Genomic DNA, 18,380 nt, shown 5'->3' with positions numbered 1-18,380 from the left:
TTACCAAACTCCTTCACTACTCTACATAACTATAATATTTTCTGCCAATTCTTCTAAACTTGCAACAAACCTTACCACACTCCCGGTGCAACATGAGTATTTCTTGGGTAATTCACCATTCCACTTTACCACAGAAGGTGTTAACCAGAACTACAACAGATTTAAAAACTGACTTTACCACTCCTCATGGCCTGGGGCAAATTTCAAGAACTTTTCACAATCCACAATAACCTTCATGGTGCACAACCCTCATTTCAAATGACTGCTAACCCACCCACCCTACCCTCACTTTACTAGAAATCTGAGTCAGATGGTTTAGGAGCAAGCATAATGTTGATATGAAGCACCTACCATGGACCCCTTTGTGAGCCAGAAGTAGACTTTTTGCCTCTCCCTCTCCTTTTCTTTCCTCTAGATCCTCTTATATATCTCTAGGTATACGTCCAGTCAAGCAGCATCTAATTTTATCAAATGTGTTCCCAAAGACTTGCACAAATAACTTCTAACAACAAATCTAATTCCTCTACCTAAATCCATTATTTTTTAAGAGATGCTCAATTTTCAGTTTTAAATTTCTCAGGCTTCCCCTTCTTCTCTACCTCTCAAATTCTTAAAGCTCTATAAAGAATTAAAAGCATTCTCAGAAGTCATAATTAATGGGAACCTTATGGAATACCAAGGGTGACCTAAAGCTGACTTTTACAGGTTCACAGACCTGGCTGACCAGAATCATTCAGGGAACTTCGTAAGAATGGATTCCCAGGCCCCACCCTTAGAGATTTTAATTCACCAGATCCTTCTACATGAAGCTCAGGAATCAGCATTTAAGGCAGTCCATACTATTTCTCATGACTGTATTTAGGTAACCACTGAATTAAAGAACTTGGCCTACAAGTTGAGAAACATGGGTTCTCCTATGACTTGCTATTAACTACAAATGGGGCTGCACCACTCTGCTGGTCACTTGAACTGCTCTGGGTCACCTGAAAATGAGGGAGTTAAGTAATTAGAGCTGAAAGAGGCCTTCATAGGCAGCCAATCTAAAATCCTAGAACTCTCCAAATTCAGTTTAGTATACTACACTGGGCTTACACAAAACTGTATCACTCTGTAAGCTCTTCCACCCACTCAAGTCAAAGACCCTAGAAGGGAAGACTTTTTGCGTGTCACCAACCCACCTTACTTGTGTCTTCCAGCAAAAATAACACAGACCATGCTTCTGGCTCTACAGAAACAGCCTTTAATCTAAAAAGGAGAAAGTCCCGGTCACCTCTCCAGGTACAAATCACAAACGTCTTACATAAAAAATCATCTCGTGTAATTCAACCCAAGCCTTCGATAGCATCACTGTCCACATTGTGAGAAAAGAAGTTGAACCTCAACTACAAGAGTGCACACATTTTTTTCGTTGTGAAAAATTAGACTCTGTCAGATAAACAAAGCGGGTGTCAAGATATTAAATCAGTCGAAAATTTAGGCCTCTGACTGGAGAAGACACTTGAACATCAACAGCTAACTGAACATCAAGTACAAAACTCAAACGAGATTATCAGGCCCCAAAGAAGTTTATTAAAGTGCCCATAAAATTGACCCCATTTTTTCGAGGTAAGTTTTCCAGCCCAAAGTACAAGCAACAAAATTATCGCAGGGGTCCTGAGCGGCACAATTTCCACCTAGGAAATCCTTTTTCGCGGAGCTGTTTGACCAGCGTCCCCTGCTCTTAACCGCCTCGGAACCATCCTTCCCACCCAAGTACTACCAGGTCAGGAGGATGCCCTGCTGCAGAGTCGGCCACTCCTCCTTCCCACAAGTCCCGGGCCCGCACCGCTGGCCCCGGGGGCTCTGCTGGCCCCCGACCTCCGGCCTCTCGCCACAGACCCGGTCGGGAGCGAGGGGCGGGGGGGGTGCTCACTCACCTCCCGGGGTGCGCGGGCACTTCTCCGGACGCTCCAGGGGCGGCACTTCACACCCCTCTCCCCACGGGCCCATCCCTGCCAGGTCCCCGGGATGGCCGCCCGGGACCCCGCCTCCCCCGCGCCGAGGGTCGGGGCCGAGCCCAGCCGCTGCGCTCCCACTCCCCACGCCTCCCCCTGGCGGCCGCGGCCGCCGCCCAGGACACCCTTCCCCAGGCCACGCCGTCCCCAGCCCCCCGCGGGCCGCCTCCTCCTCAGAGGGTGACAGCCGCTGCGCCGCGGCCGAGGCCGGCCCCTCCTCCGGCCCCTCCTCACCCCGGGAGGAGGGGGGGACGTTCTTACCGGGCGGCAGGACATGGCGAGGCTCGCCACGGCACGGCCTCCTCCGCCACCCCACTAGGCTCCCAGCCAGGGCCGGCGGGGGGCAGCGCCTGAGCCGCTGGAGCGTCTCGTCCGGCTGCTCCTCCGCTGCCACCGCCGCCTTCTCACAACCACAACAACATGGCGGCAGCGGCCACACAGAGCGCGCCCCCGACGCCGAGCCGGGCCGCGAGCGGGAGCGCGCGCGCACGCTCGGGCCCTCAGTCCGCGGTCGCGGAGCAGGAGGCAGGCGGGCAGGCAGGCGCTGGCGGGGCAGAGGCGGGGCCGGGCCGACGGCCACGCCCCAGCTGGTGGGCGGGGCCGCGCGGCGGCTGAACGCCCTCCGCGGGAAAGGCTGGCCCCAGCTCAGGTGGAGAAGGGATTAGGCGCTGGGTGGGAAGTGGGCCGAGAAAACCAACGGCGGTCCTAAGATCAGGGGGAGGCAACTTTTCCCTTCCCTATAGCCCTGGGCAAGACAAAGCCTCACACAACCAGTAAAATACTTATGGTGAGCATGAAACTAATCTAATATAACGCATAGAGGTATGGTGAGCTCGAGGCTCTCGGAATACAATTTCAAACTGCTTCGGCTGAAGAACTTGAGTTTTCAAACACTGAAACAAAAATTGTATCCTATCCACAATAGCCTGCAGACGAATTCTACAAACCAGAATGGAATTATTTTAGGCCCTAACAGATTAACCTCTTCAGAGTTGCATTTCAACATTATACCCTTTACTTTTCTGGAAAATGGCTAAGAGACCCAGTCAAATGAAATCTGTTTATTTGTTGTGTGTGGTTTTTTTTTTTCCACAGTACTCCCTGCAATTATTTATCCATCTTTCATGTTTATCGTCTTTCTATTCCATTACAACATAAAAGCTACTTTAAGATAAAATTCATGTTTTGTTCATCACTTTATCCCCAGCACCCGGAACTGTGCATGGTGAGTAGTGGACAAATTTGGTTTTTTAAGATTTTATTTATTTGAGAGAGAGAGAGAGAGAGAGAGAGAGCAGGAGGGAAGGGCAGAGGAGAAGCAGACTCCCTGCTGAACAGGGAGCCCAGATGGGACTGGATCCTAGGACCCTGAGATCATCGTGACCTCAGCAGATGGCAGATAACTGACTGAGCCACCCTGGCTACCCTCAAATTTCTTGATTAACAGCTAATATTTAGTTACACAATTCCTCTAATTGAATCTTCACGGCTTTAATAGGCAGATACTATTATCTCCACTTTTCAAATTAAGAAACTGCAGCCCAGATTACAATGCACTGAATCAAAATTCAAACTCAAACCCAAGTGACAACAAAAATTATGCTGTCAGCCATTGGACTGTACTGCCCACTTCATGCATTGTCACCTGAAATAGAATCCCAAATAAAAAGTTACATTAGAGTTGAAAGTTAGGAAAGACTTTGCTGTACTCCCACAGAATCAGGTATGCTTTCTTTCTGATAATTACTTCGTGTTATGCAGCTAATTGTGTATCTTTTCACCTTGGCTTCCCAAAAGCCCAAGGCTAAATCTAAAGCTCAGTGGTAGCCTACTGTTGGGCCTTCAGGTGCGCATATTAAGAAGCATGGTTTTCTCTCCCACCTCAACTTTCTACTTTTATTTATATTTTACTGTCCTGATTTCCCCCTTTTCATTATAGGATTGTAGCCTATACCGAATGAGAGAGGAAACAGTAAGTACATAGAATAGATGAATGACCAACAAACAAAAAAACACAAGTTTCCCACCTGTTTCTCCTATTGTCTGATAAAATAAAGCTCCCATCAGGTTTGTCCCCTCTAGCCACTTGTTCTGCTACCCCAGCCTCTGCTCGAGCAAAGGCTGAGGGATTGGTTCCCATAGTTGAGTGGCCTCTGATTGGACTGAAGCTAGCACCAGACTCCAGGACAGCCTGCCACAGGCTGGCTAGCTTCCAATGAGCTGGCAAGGGGCAAAGATTCAGCCAATGCGAAAGCTCCCCTGCAATCTGTGAAAGAGGTGCCTGTTAGATTAATTTTTCCGCTAAATAAATAAATAAATAAATAAAAATAAATTCACCCTTATTTGCCTTTTAACATGGGTTCAAGTATGAGAGGGGAGGAGTTAATGTATTTTAAACTGAGTCCTCAACTAGTACATAGGAGGTAGAAGGAGTTTCTCTGTGCCCATGACGTAACTATTTGTGTCTTTTATCATAATAGCTAAGGTGGATTGAATCTTAGGATGTGCTGACAGTATGTGAGAGCTTTACATGTATATCTAATGTAATCTTAACTCTATGAGCAGGAATTGTTACTCTACCCGATTTTACACAAGAGGTTGTATAAAGGTCAGAATTTGAACCCAGACAATTTGATTCCAAGAGCATGCTTTTATTTTTTTTTTTAAGATTTTATTTATTTACTCATGAGAGACAGAGGAAGAGAGGCAAAGACATAGGCAGAGGGAGAAGCAGGCTCCCTGTGGGGTCCTGATCCTAGGACCCTGGGATCACCATGGGAGCCAAAGGCAGGTGCTCAACCACTGAACCACCCAGGTGGCCCCAAGAGCATGCTTTTAAACTTCATCTATACATGATAACCCACTGCTGCCCACCTGCTTATCCTTAAGCCGACCTTAGTAAATTTTCTTTAAATAAGAGATAACTGCCAAGTGGCCTTGAGAACTCACTTCAAGGAGAAGGGCTGAAAAAGAAAAACAATGGAAAGAAAACTGGTTTGGGTCTAAAGAAAGATTTGAATCTTGGCGCTACCACATACTCATTCTTTATTCCCTTTTCTATGCCTCAGTTTCCTCATTGGCCCTGTGGGGGCCTAATCACTATTCTGCTCACCTCACAGAGGTATGTAAGGGTTTTGTAATGAGTTTGAAAAATGTTGGTAACCTCTGAAAAACCAAACCAGTGGCTGGGATCCCTCTTGGGCTTTGGCTGAAGACAAAGCCTTAAACTTTGTGCAGTGAGTCCAGAAAAGAGAGAGAAAACCAATCCAGACTCAGTGAGGGTTTCTCACTGCCTTGTTTCTCATGTGAGGCATCCCTGTCTACCTGCCTGACAGCCTGACCATCCTCCCCTCCTCCTGATACCCTTTCAGCCTCCTTTCCCCCCTGCTATCTTCAAAGCTGAAAATATTCTTCCAGCTGTTCAGGGACTCTTTTGAAATAGCCTAAGACAGATGGAAAGGTTGATTGATAAAGGCTTCCTAAGGTCACCCAGGGCCCCTGAAAGGTAGGAGTCCCTCTAGTCCCAAATGCAGCCTTTCCAATGCTAGATCCTGCTGCTTAATGATAAAAGTCACTTCCCCTTCAGTGAGCTGTTGTGTAGATTATCCCCAAACTCTTGTAACCCCAGCATCTTCTTGGCCTCCTCACTCAGCAGAGAGGAGTAACTGGGGCGGGGGGGGGGGGGGGGGGGGGAGCGGCTCAAATTTTGAGGAACCACTTGCCTAGGGTCAACTAGAAATTACAATTGAACTCAATGTTTATATGATTCAACATCTCCAGGGATTTTCCAGTGACCACACTGTACCTCTGATAGCTGGGGTAGGTCAGCTCAACAATTCAGCATAGAGCAGTGGTCCTCAAAGTTTGGCTCACTAGTCTCTAGGGAGTCCTGAGACTTTCAGAGACCTATATGGTTCAAAATTAATAATAAGAAATTATTTACCTTTTTTTTAAAACTATGTTGGCATTTGCACTGGTGTTGCAAAAGCAGTGGTGGTAAGATTCCTGGCACAAATCAAGGCAGTGGTACTGCCCATTTTAGGAGTCATTGTAGTCCTCACTTATGTGCACTGGTAGTAAACAAAATGCTGGTTTCACTTAACAATATCCTCATGGGGCATCTGGCTGGCTCAGTCAGTACAACATGCTGCTCTTGATCTTGTGGTTGTAAGTTCAAGCCCCACCTTTAGTGTACAGATTACTTAAAACTAAAATCTTTTTTTAAACGAAGAATATCTTTGAGAAAGCAGTAAAAAAAGATCCAATTTTATTAACTCTACACCTTTGATTACAAATCTTTTTAATATTCTCTATGATGAAATGGAAATTACACATAAAGCACTTTTTTTTAAAGATTTATTTAATTTATTTATTTATTTTTTTTTTAATTTTTATTTATTTATGATAGTCACAGAGAGAGAGAGAGGCAGAATCACAGGCAGAGGGAGAAGCAGGCTCCATGCACCGGGAGCCCGATGTGGGATTCGATCCCGGGTCTCCAGGATCGCGCCCTGGGCCAAAGGCAGGCGCCAAACCGCTGCGCCACCCAGGGATCCCCTTAATTTATTTATTTATGATAGTCACACACACAGAGAGAGAGAGAGAGAGAGGCAGAGACATATGCAGAGGGAGAAGCAGGCTCCATGCACCAGGAGCCCGACGTGGGATTCGATCCCGGGTCTCCAGGATCGCGCCCTGGGCCAAAGGCAGGTGCTAAACCGCTGCGCCACCCAGGGATCCCTAAAGCACTTTTTAAAACATTTTATTGAAGTAAAATTCACATTACATAAAATCAACCATTTTAAAGTGACCAATTGTGGGGGGCCTGGTTGGCTTAGATGGTGGTGCATGCAAGTCGTGACCTCAGGACATGAGGTCAAGCCCCACTTTGGGTGTAGAGATTACTCGAAAAAAGAGAGAGAGAAAAATAAATTTAAAAAATAAAGTGACCAATTCTGTGTCATTTTTTAAAAGTAATCTCTACAGCCAACATGTGGCTTGAACTCACAACCCCAAGATCAAGAGTTACTCTACCAATCAGCCCAGCACCCCTGACCAATTCTGTGTCATTTAATACATTCACATTGTTGTGCAACCACCACCTCTATCCAGTTCCAAACACATTCATAACTCTAAAATAAAACCCCATACTCGTTAATGAGTTACATAAAGTACATAAAGCACTTTTGCTATGTGTAGAGGTAGAATGGTTGTTACAAGGGAAAGCACTTATAGGATTCCTTGAGTTACAAGCTAAACTAGCCTCTTTTTTAAGGGGGGAGGACTGTAAAGAACCCACTATTTTTAACTTACTTGAAAGAATAGGGGCATCTGGGTGGCTCAGTTGGTTAAGCATCTGCCCCCGGCTCAGGTGCTGGGATCCTGGAGTCCTGGGATCAAGTCCTGCATCAGACTTGCTGCTCCATGGGGAGCCTGCTTCTCTCTCTGCCTCTGCCTCTCTCTCCCTTTCTCTCATGAATAAATAAATAAAATCTTTAGGCCAGCCTCTGTGGCTTAGCGGTTAGCACTGCCTTCAGCCCAGGGTGTGATCCTGGAGACCTAGGATCAAGTCCCACATCAGGCTCCCTGGATGGAGCCTGCATCTCCCTCTGCTTGTCTCTCTCTCTCTCTCTCTCTCTCTCTCTCTCTTTCTCTAATAAATAAATAAAATCTTTCTAAAAAATAAAATCTTTTAAAAAAGAAAGAAAGAAAGAGTAGTCAACATGCAAACAACAATTATTTAGATTTGGCAGACTTTTCTCAAAAATGTATGAAATGAAGGGTGCCTGACTGGCTCGGTCAGTGGAGCATACAACTTGTGATCTCAGGGTTGTAAACTCAAGCCACACGTTGGGTATAGAGATTATTTAAAAATAAAGTCTTCTTTAAAAACGTATGAAATAAAAAAAAAGTATGAAATGAGTTGTCGTGTCAAGCAAAATAGCTGCTAATATTTATTACAAATGATAGCATTTGAGATTAACTAGAATTTTAGAAAATTTGAAAGTGCCACTATGAATGTGACAACTTCCCAATCCCTAATATCTTTTCTACTTGGATGGGTTGTAATAACTAACAAAAATGGATTTTTGATATTGTTAATGAACTGTACCAACAATTGGAAAAGCTGCATAACCCAGTGAACCAGTATTTTCCAAATGACCAATGCATATTACCATACCACATGCATGAATAAAAGTTCCATTCAAAATGCCAGATAAACCAGGAGCACCAGGTTGGCTCAGTTGGTTGAGCGTCTGCTTTCAGCTCAGGTCATGATCACAGACTCCTGGGATCAAGCTCCACATCCAGCTCAGCAGGAGTCTGCTTCTCCCACTACCCCTCACCCCACTCATGCTCTCTCTCCCGCTCTTCCTCCTCTCTCTCAAATAAATAGGTAGATAAAAACAAACTGCAAGATTTTACTGTAACTACAAAAAATTCATTCATGTGAATTATGCAACTAAACTTTTTTTTAAATTTTTATTTATTTACGATAGTCACACAGAGAGAGAGAGAGAGGCAGAGACATAGGCAGAGGGAGAAGCAGGCTCCATGCACCGGGAGCCCGATGTGGGATTCAATCCCGGGTCTCCAGGATCGTGCCCTGAGCCAAAGGCAAGCGCTAAACCGCTGTGCCACCCAGGGATCCCTATGCAACTAAACTTGAAGAAACTACCACTTGTCAAATTTTAGTGTAATATCAAAAAAGAATGTGTTCATTTATCTCAATTGTATGAGGCTGGATTGTCCTCATATAGTTCAACTAAAACAAATTGCCAGAGACTGAATGTAGTAGATATGAGAATGCAGAATTATTCTATTAAGTCAAGCTTTAATGAGACCTGCAACTGTGTAAAACAATGCCATTCTTCTCACTAAAATATTTGTTTGGAAAACATAGTTATAAAAAAATAGTTATTTTTCATAAAGATATTTATGTCAACAGTCATGGATTTACAATATCATTTTTTAAATTGTGCTTTGTTTATTCATTTAAAAAAATCTTTTAAGTAAGTTCTATACCCAATACACAGTTCAAACTCATGACCCTGAGATCAAGAGTTGCACAGTCTACCAACTGAGCAGGCCAGGTACCCCTAAATCATGCTATTTTTGTAAATTAATATACAGTTTAATATCTTGTCAGTTTTAATTCCTAACAAGATAAATATCGATTGACATAAGTAACTTACATAAACAAAATCTCTTTAGGGTCTTAACAATTTTAAAGAAACTAGTAAGTTTGAGTATCGCAAGTATAGAGTATTCATTGATATTTCTCAATTTCTTTTTTTTTTAAGATTTTATTTATTTATCATGAGAGACACAGAGAGAGAGGCAGAGACACAGGCAGAGGGAGAAGCAGGCTCCATGCAGGAAGCCCAACGTGAGACTCGATTCCAGGACCCTGGGATCACACCCTGAGCCAAAGGCAGATGCTCAACCACTGAGCCACCAGGCATCCCATATTTCTCAATTTCAAAGGCATTTTTGGTCTGTACTTGGATTTTTTTGTTTAGTTATTTAATACGTAATTGGTAACATATAGCCAAACAAACTCAGTTATTACAGGCATCATTGCTTAGGACAAGGCTAAATTTACTTAAATAAAATGATGAACTGGGGCCCCTGGGTGGCTCAGTTGGTTAGGTGTCTGCCTTCAGCTCAGGTCATGATCCTAGGGTCCTGGGATCAAGCCCCACATTGAGTTCCCCACTTAGTATGGAGTCTGCCTCTTCCTCTGCCTACAGCTCTCCCTGCTTCTGTTCTCTCTCTGTGTGTGTCTAATAAAAAAATAAAATCTGGGATCCCTGGGTGGCGCAGTGGTTTGGTGCCTGCCTTTGGATCAGGGCGCGATCCTGGAGACCTGGGATCAAATCCCATGTTGGGCTCCCGGTGCATGGAGCCTGCTTCTCCCTCTGCCTGTGGCTCTGCCTCTCTCTCTCTCTCTCTCTCTCTCTCTCTGTGACTATCATAAAAAAAAAAAAAAAGAAAAAAGAACTTACTTAAGGAAAAATAAGACATGTTAAAGAAGCCCAAAATGAAGTCATTTGCCCTGCACAACAGAAAACCAAGACTTTGTTACAGTTTCAGCCTCTCCCAGGAATCTGACTTTTTCTTTATTTTTTTGTTTTTTTTGGTGCCAAAACCAAGATTGAACAGAAATGTGACTTTTTTTTTTTTTTAAAGTAAGCTCTGGGAATCCCTGGGTGGCTCAGCGGTTTGGCGCCTGCCTTCAGCCCAGGGTGCAATCCTGGAGTCCCAGGATCGAGTCCCACGTTGGGCTCCCTGCATGGAGCCTGCTTCTCCTTCTGCCCGTCTCTCTCTCTCTCTCTCTATCATGAATAAATAATAAATAAAATCTTTAAAAAAATAAATAAATAAATAAAGTAAGCTCTACGCCCAATGTAGCACTTGAACCCATGACCTAGAGATCAGGAGTTGCATGGTCTACAGACCGACCAGCCAGGTGCCCCAGGAATGTGACTTTTAAAGATTTATTTATTTATTTATTTCAGAGAGAGGCAGGGAGAGAGCACTTGTGGCAGGTGGCACCTGCCCACTGACTGCCAGGCCAAAGCTGCCCAATCTCCCAACCAGGGGATTATGACCTGAGCTGAAACCAAGAATAGGACACTTAACCAACTGAGCCACCCAGGCACCCCAAACATGACTTTTTAAAAGTGGACCTGAGGGACGCCTGGGTGGCTCACTGTTTGAGCATCTGCCTTTGTCTCAAATTGTGATCCCGGGGGCCTGGGATTGAGGCCCGCATCAGGCTCCTCACAGGGAGCCGGCTTCTCCTTCTGCCTCTGTCTCTGCCTCCCTCTGTGTGTCTCTCATGAATAAATAAATAAAATCTTAAAAAAAAAAAAAAAGTGGATCTGAAACGCCCTTAACAGCAATAGTGAAGTAATCTGCATATTAAAAACCTTACATTCCCTTCCCCCCAAAAGATGTTGTCCTAGCCAAGCAATCTTTTCTTTTGCTAATAATTTCCTTGCTCCACCCTCCTTCCTATAAAAACCTTCCATTTTCTACAGTTCCTCTGAGTACCTCTCTCCTTGCTAGAAGGGCTGCTTCCCAATTCATGAATAGCTTAATAAAGCCAATCATATCATCAAATTTATTCAGCTGAATTTTATTTTTTAAAAAGGTAAGTATAAGCACAAAGCTGATTGTGTCAAAAATTCATTAGGATACAGGGCACCTGGATGGCTTAGTCGGTTAGACTCTTGGTTTCAGCTCGTCATGATCTCAGAGTCATGAGATGGAGCCCTGTGTCTGGCTCTGTGCTCAGCGTGGAGTCTTCTTGAGATTATCTCCCTCTCCCTCTCCATCCTGTTCTGCCCCTTCCCCTGCTCACATGCATTCTCTCTCTCTCTCTCTCTCTAAATAAATTAATTTAAAAATTTAAAAACTCATGAGGATAGTACCCAAATGACTGGACTTTGAAAAACATTCAAATAGTGATTGAGTTTTTGAATTAAACAAACCTGTCACCAGTAAGTTACCTTACTATGTGGGTAACTTCATCTGGAAAATGAATTATTGTTTAGGATAAATGAGTTAACACATGTGCAGTAGTGCTCAGTAGGCGTGCTTCCCATCCTCCTCCCCTGGAAAGGTACCTGGTAGCCCAGTGTCACAGAGGCCTGCTGCAATCGGAGGTAGGAAGCCTGGATTCCTGACCCAGCTGAGCCACTGACTCACTGACCTGACTCCACCCTCAGGGCCTCAGTTTTCTCATCCAGAAAATGACAGGGTGGGATGTCATCCTCTCCAGAGCCTCCCAATCCTACCAACCATCCTCTGATTAAAGGATCCAGCCTCGCCTTGTTTGATTATTGCATCAGAGAATTACAGAACCGCAGCTGGAAAGGACTCTAAATATGTCTTCCTGGCCTGTCCCCCACGAAGCCCAGAGAAGTTCTTAACCTCTTGGCCACCTGCTTGGCCACATGGGGGAGGGGCAAGGTCTGGAGGTCCAGTGGGAAAATGAGAATGCTTCCTCTTCGCTTTGATAAATGATATAGGCATTTGGTGGTTTAGACACCACTCATGCCTTAACAAATACATCACAATTCCACTGAGAGATACAAATCCCACTTCAGCTTGAGAAAAATCAATGCCCTTGGTTGGGAACAGGGTGTTACCTGGATTGATGGATTGCTTGGTGTTACTAACTAAATCTACCTTTGAAAGGTCAGTAGCCGCACCCCCCACCCCGCCTTCCCTTGAACCCGTGAATTCCCCAAGGGAAGATAGAGGAGATAAAATTGACAAGAAGAGGCTGGTGGGGGGGGACAGACATGGACCTCTGGGAAAGAAAAGGAGGTCTTCCCTTCTTCTCTCCATTTCCCCTCTCTCTTCCCTCCCTCTCCTGTCTCTATCCTCTCCCCTGTAAGGCACACCAGTGGCCAGCTTTCTCTACCCAAAGCTTCCCTACAGCCTGGGCCAATTCGTAGCCACAAATAGAACCAGAATCCACTGAAAATAGCTCCTCCTCCCTTCTGCCCAGAGTTTCCAAAAGCTGGCAGGGACGCCTTGCCCCTACCAGCCAGGCCCCAAGCAGGGAACTCAGGTAGAGAGACACCAAGGTCAAGGTTGGTGACCACATAAGGAATAGCAGCCCCAATCAAAAACAACTGCCTCTTATTAAGGGCTGGCTCTGTGACAGTGCCACCAGGAGCTTTAGTTCCCAGCAACCCAATGAAGAAGGCCCAGAGAGAGGTAAGGAACTTGCCCAGAGCCACACAGCCAGTGGGAAGTGGAGCTGGAGTCCACATGGTTAACCACTTCATTGCTCCATACAAGGCAGCTACACCAACTAGCTCCAGATCCCTGAGGCTGTGGGGAGCTCAAGCTCATCCAGACTCTCCTCAGCCAGCTGGAAAACTGAGACCCAGAGGGAAAACACTTCAGTATACAAGTAAAGCAAGCACCTAAGTCTCTCAGCACAGGGGCCAATGGTTTTTGCAGAGGTTGAAGCAAACAGAGACTCCCTTGTTCCTTTTTGTGGAAGTCCCATAGGTCTTTTTCTTTTTTCTTTTTTCTTTTTTTTTCTTTCTTTTTTTTTTTTCACATTTCAACCTCCTCCCTTTCCGCCCCCCCAGAGCAGGGAGCCCTTCCCAGACACCCGTCTGGCAGCCAGGCATCCTGAGATTACCTCTTATTCCCCCTCTGCTCAGGGTGTTTAATGTTCTAGGGGAAGAGAGCAAACAGCAGGGCATAAATCATGGGTGACATAGGCTGGCGTTCTCCTTTGCTAAATATGAAGCAGAAGGGACCCAGCAAGGGAAGAGAATTAGCAGGGATTTGCTGGCTCATTTAAATCCAAGGTCCAAAGGCACACATTTCTCCAACCTCTGAGAGATAAATTTTCTTCTGCCCCAAGATCCCATTTGTTATAAAATAATTCTCTGAAACAGCCTTAACTTCTACAACGATGACAAGAAAGACTGAAATAAGGCTGTGGAAGCTCTGTTGGGATGGAATTAAGTTATTTAAGAAGTGGTTGAAGGGTACCAGGGCACCTGGCTGGCTCAGTCAGTAAAGCGTGAAACTCTTGATCTCAGGGTCGTGAGTTCAAACCCCAAGTTGGGTGTAGAGATTACTTAAAAATAAAATCTTGAAAGAAAGAAAGAAAAGAAAGAAAGAAAGAAAGAAAGAAAGAAAGAAAGAAAGAAAGAAAGAAAGAAATGGTTGAGGGGTATGAAATAGCATCTCACATCTAGTGTCAAAGGATCTCAGTTCCATTCCAAGCCCTGCCACACTTCTACAAAGTCTGCCAAACTGCCTCAGACTCCCCAGTGTGTCTGAGAGCCAAGGAGTTCAAAGAGTATACAAAGTCAGTCAAACGTATGTATTTGTTGCAAACGTACCCCCTTTGTCTAATACCATACCAAGCTCTATAGATGCAATAGTGACAATAGTGACAAGAGAAAACCAGGCTCTGCCCTCCTGGGACTCACTGTCTATTTGGCAAGACAAAGTCAACAGAAGGCCAGGTGAGTGCTCTAATGGAGAAGATACAGGATTTATGGCAGCAGTTATATAGGGAACCTACCCCACACTTATGGGAGGGGGGCAAGAAACATTGATGCAGAGACTAGAAAGAAATATAAAACTTAATCAGACAAAAGTCAAGAGAAAGGATGACTCAGGTGAATGAAACAGCATATGCAAAGATCCAGAGGCAAAAGAGACCTGATTTATTCATTGGACCAATCAATTGGAGCAACTATAGGTTTATTTGAACATCTATCTGTGAGGCAAGCTTACCACTCATTCTAAGACTAGAATCTTGCTGAAGTTCTATGATTTAATGCTGTGTTAATCATAGAGTGCAGGCTGGATTCCATAACGGTTGCATTCTTTTAATATTACGAATTCCTTCATCAGCACCTCTAGGAAATAATCAACCTTGTTCCAACAAGTCTCTGGATGTTGACAAATCTATTTTATTGTATGAATTTCATCTATCTCCCTGAGTCCTATGTTCTTGACTTTTTAAGAAAGTCAAGACCCACTTGACCCACTCCATCCTCCTTCATCAGGACATACATGACATAAAAGGACAGCTGGTATGATCTGGAGGCCTCAGTCTTTCTGGGAAATTACAGAATTATACCCAACAAGAGAGAAAAAAAATAAAGCCCAAACCTCCTCTCCCCTGAGCCAACATGGAAGGAGAAACATGGAAGATTGACAACAAATGCCTTGGTGGGAAGTGTGGCTCTAAAAGCAGGAAACAGGATCAGAGATGTATATGTAGGTGGAAATGAGCTTTCACTTTCTGGGTGACTTGCGCAGGTTCCTACAACAAAGAAATGGCCTGGCCAGCTTTCAAACCAAGTGATTGGCCTACAACTTCAGAATTTCCCAAATGTTTCTGGTGAATGATATTATATAGCTATCATCAAAATAAATAGAACAAAAAGAAGAGTTTCCCAGCTGAATAAATTAGGGGACATGCTGAGTTCATGAGGTAACCAGGTTATTTTCTTTGCTGTTGAACTTCTCAGAGCCTTGATATGCTGATAGACATGGTGACATTCTAAGAGGAAGTTACAGAGTTTTCAGTTTGCAGGAGTCATTTGATTGGAGGACATGTTTCTGGGCAACTCCTGGAATCTGGGCTCCTTGGAATTCACCTTGAAAAATATTGCATTATCCCATGATTTTTGTAGCATGTTATTCTTATATAGAAAGTGAGTCCAGGACTCCTGGGTGGCTCAACGGTTGAGTGTCTGCCTTCAGCTCAGAGCGTGGTCCTGGAGTCCCAGGATCCAGTCCCACATCAGGCTCCCTGCATGGAGCCTGCTTCTCCCTTTGCCTATGTCTCTGCCTCTCTCTGTGTGTGTTTCTCATGAATAAATAAATAAAATCTTAAAAAAAAAAAAAAGAAAGTGAGTCCAATCTATTGTTGAATGATAAAAATAATACAATTTAGTAATGAGTTTAATGTCCTTTATTCAAGGGGAAACAATACATAGATTGGGAAAGCACAGTGCCTCACAGACAGTGAAGCACTCTTCCCAAGGGATTTTGGACAAGAGTATATTTTATAGAACATTCTAAGCAGCAACATGAAAATAGGGCATGATTGGCTAGTAGGTCAGGGATTTTCTGGTAAGGTTAGCAGGTCCTATTACATAGGTAAGGGGAGCTAGCCTAAACTGAATTGGAGGATTATGATTGGTGTATATTAGGTTTCCTAGACAGTTTTGAAGTGTTTTTCCAATAAGTATGGGTTGACTTAGGTTTAGGTTTGTGATGTGGGCCAGGCCACTGGGGCAACTTCCATTTTGTGAATCCCGATATGCAAATTTCCTTTATTACTACATATTTTGGATGAATAAATGAATACATAGCTTGAATATTCCCTTGCTGTGTGACCAAGGTACATGACATCCTCCTCTTCTTTGAGCCTTGGTTTTATCCTCTATAGCTGGGGCCAGTTTTTTTTTTCTGTAAAGGGCCAAATAGTAAATATTTTGGGCTTTACAAACCACATACATCTTTGTGGCATCTTCCTTCCTTCCTTCCTTCCTTCCTTTAACAGTCCCTTAAAATGTACGGTGCCTTAGTGGCTCAGTCGGTTTAGTGTCCAACTCTTGGTTTTGGCTCAGGTCATGATCTTGAGGTTATAGGATAGAGTCCAGAGGCAGGCTCTGTGCCCAGCAGGGAGTCTGCCTCTCTTTCCCCATCTCCTCCTGCCCCTTCCCCTGTTCACATGCACGATTTCCCTCTCTCTCTCAAATAAGTAAATAAATAAATCTTAAACACAGGGGCATCTGGGTGACTCAGCTGGTTGAGTAATTTCAGCTCAGGTCATGATCTCAGGGTTGTGGGATTGAGCTCTGCATTGGGCTGCATGCTCAGTGCAGTATCTGCTTGTCCCTCTCCCTCTGTTCCTCCCCTGCTCTCACTCTCTTTCATAAACAAACAAATAAATAAATAAACAAACAAACAAATAAATGTACTCATTAAAAAAATCAAAATGTGAAAACCATTCTTAGCTCTCAGGCCACACAAAAACAGGCTGAGGGGAAAAGGGAGGACAGAACTGGAGCCTGAGCCACAGCTTACTGACTACTGCTCAACAGTACTTAACACAAGGAAGGTATGAAGCTATCACTAGGTATTCTCCATTTCGTTATTTGTTGGTCCTCCTAAACAACCTTAGGAGGTGGGCATCAAGTTTCTTCCCCTTTCCAGGGAAAAGCTGATGTCCAGAGAAAGAAAATAAATCTCATCTGCAGAGTGAGTCAGTGACCAGATAAAGTTGAAATGGAGACCCCTGAATGCCAATCCTGAGGACAAACCCACCAAGTTCTGATGTTCAGGATAAAAGATGCCCAGCCTATATATCACAGAACTGCAGAATCTCTGCAATTTCTATAAGAGAATGGTTTAAGAACAGTAGCTCAATTGAAGGGAGGGACTCAATGCTGCATTTGTGAGGCATATTTGCATAGTATACACACTTTTTACTTAGAGTAGATGCTTGGGAGAGGGCTGATAGAGAACATGGGATAAGACCTCCAAACCATCCCTCAGATCTGTCCCTGACATAGCTTTTGTGGACCAAGTTCATTGTAGCCATTTTCAGGCCTCCATCTCATTTATTCACAAACTAATCCTGTGAGGCTGTAACATGATCTCCATAAAGGAGGGAAAAGGTGAGACTCCTGGTGAGTTAACTCACTTATCTGCTGAATGTCTCTCAGGTGATAAATGATGAACTCAAAGTCTGATTGCAGGTCTCTTGGCCCCACAGTCAAGGCCTGTTTCAATATACCTTGCTGCTTTGGACCGCTTCCCTGAGCCTGTGTTTGAAGATCAGGGTACTCACAGTCAATTTCTTAGTTTCACATTTAATTACATAAAGCATTAGGTTGTCTGATAAATGCATCCCATGTTACTCTTCATTCAATCTTTGCATGGATCGATTTCTTGTGTTTTGTTCATCCAAGTTCAATATCTGAGTCAAGATTGCTTTGGGCTCTTGGCCCAGAAATAGACCCACATAAATATGCCCAAATGATTTTTGTAAAAGCAGTTCAACAGGGAAAAAAATAGCCTTTTAAACAAAGACTGAAACAATTGGTCATCACTAGGCAGAAAAATTGAACAGCCACCTAAACCACATACCAAATACAAAAATTAACTCAAAATGGATCAAGGACTTAAATGTAAAATGTAAAACCATAAAACTTTTAGAAAAAAAAATGGGAGGGGCACCTGGGTGGCTCAGTGGTTGAGCATCTGCCTTTGGGTCAGGTCTTGATCCTGGGGTCCTGGGATTGAATTCCATGTCAAGCTCCCCATTGGAATCCAGCTTCTCCTTCTGCCCATGTCTCTGCCTTTCTCTGTGTCTCTCATGAATAAATAAATAAAATCTTTTTTAAAAAAATGGGAGAAAATCTTTGAGATCTAGAACTAGGCAAAAGTTTTTGGTCTTGACACTAAAAGCGTAAGTCCTAAAACGAAAAGTTGAGAAGTTGAAACACGTCAAAACAAAAAACGTGTGCTCTTTGAAAGACCCTGCTCAGAAGATGAAAAGGCAAGGTATACAGACTGGGAGGGAACATTCGTAAACTGTATTCCTGCCAAAAACCTCAAACTCAGTAGTAAATATCAAACAGTCCCATTAGAAAATGGACAGAAGACATGAACAGACATCCAATGAAGAGAGTATACAGATGGCAAATGAGCACAGGTTCCACATCATTAGCAGAGAAATGCAAATTGAAACCACAATGAGATATAACTACACATGTATCAGAATGGCTAATAAAAAATAATGAACACCAAATGCTGGTGAGGATGCAGAGAAACTGGATCACTTGTACATTGCTGGTGGGAATATAAAAT

At 43.9% G+C, this 18,380-nt stretch overlaps 1 protein-coding gene across 14 annotated transcripts in view; it reads right to left on the bottom strand.

Annotated features, from left to right (window-relative positions):
• Positions 1–2,457, bottom strand: part of MTMR3 (myotubularin related protein 3) — a 141,204-nt gene extending 138,747 nt beyond the window's left edge. For 8 of the 14 annotated variants that reach the window (XM_077874279.1, XM_077874277.1, XM_077874276.1 and 5 more), the window contains exon 1: positions 2,256–2,457. The gene's annotated coding sequence lies outside the window, so the exon portion shown is untranslated. Of the gene's footprint in view, positions 1–1,916; positions 2,058–2,255 lie in introns of those variants that run through there. The other 6 variants (XM_077874282.1, XM_077874283.1, XM_077874284.1 and 3 more) reach the window with 3 other exon arrangements.
• Positions 2,458–18,380: the final 15,923 nt, after the last annotated feature.

This window comes from Canis aureus, chromosome 27 (genome assembly GCF_053574225.1).
Source record: "Canis aureus isolate CA01 chromosome 27, VMU_Caureus_v.1.0, whole genome shotgun sequence".
Classification (NCBI taxonomy): domain Eukaryota; kingdom Metazoa; phylum Chordata; class Mammalia; order Carnivora; family Canidae; genus Canis; species Canis aureus.
Note: the sequence above shows the minus strand (reverse complement) of the source record. Positions and strands in the feature narration are given on the sequence as shown.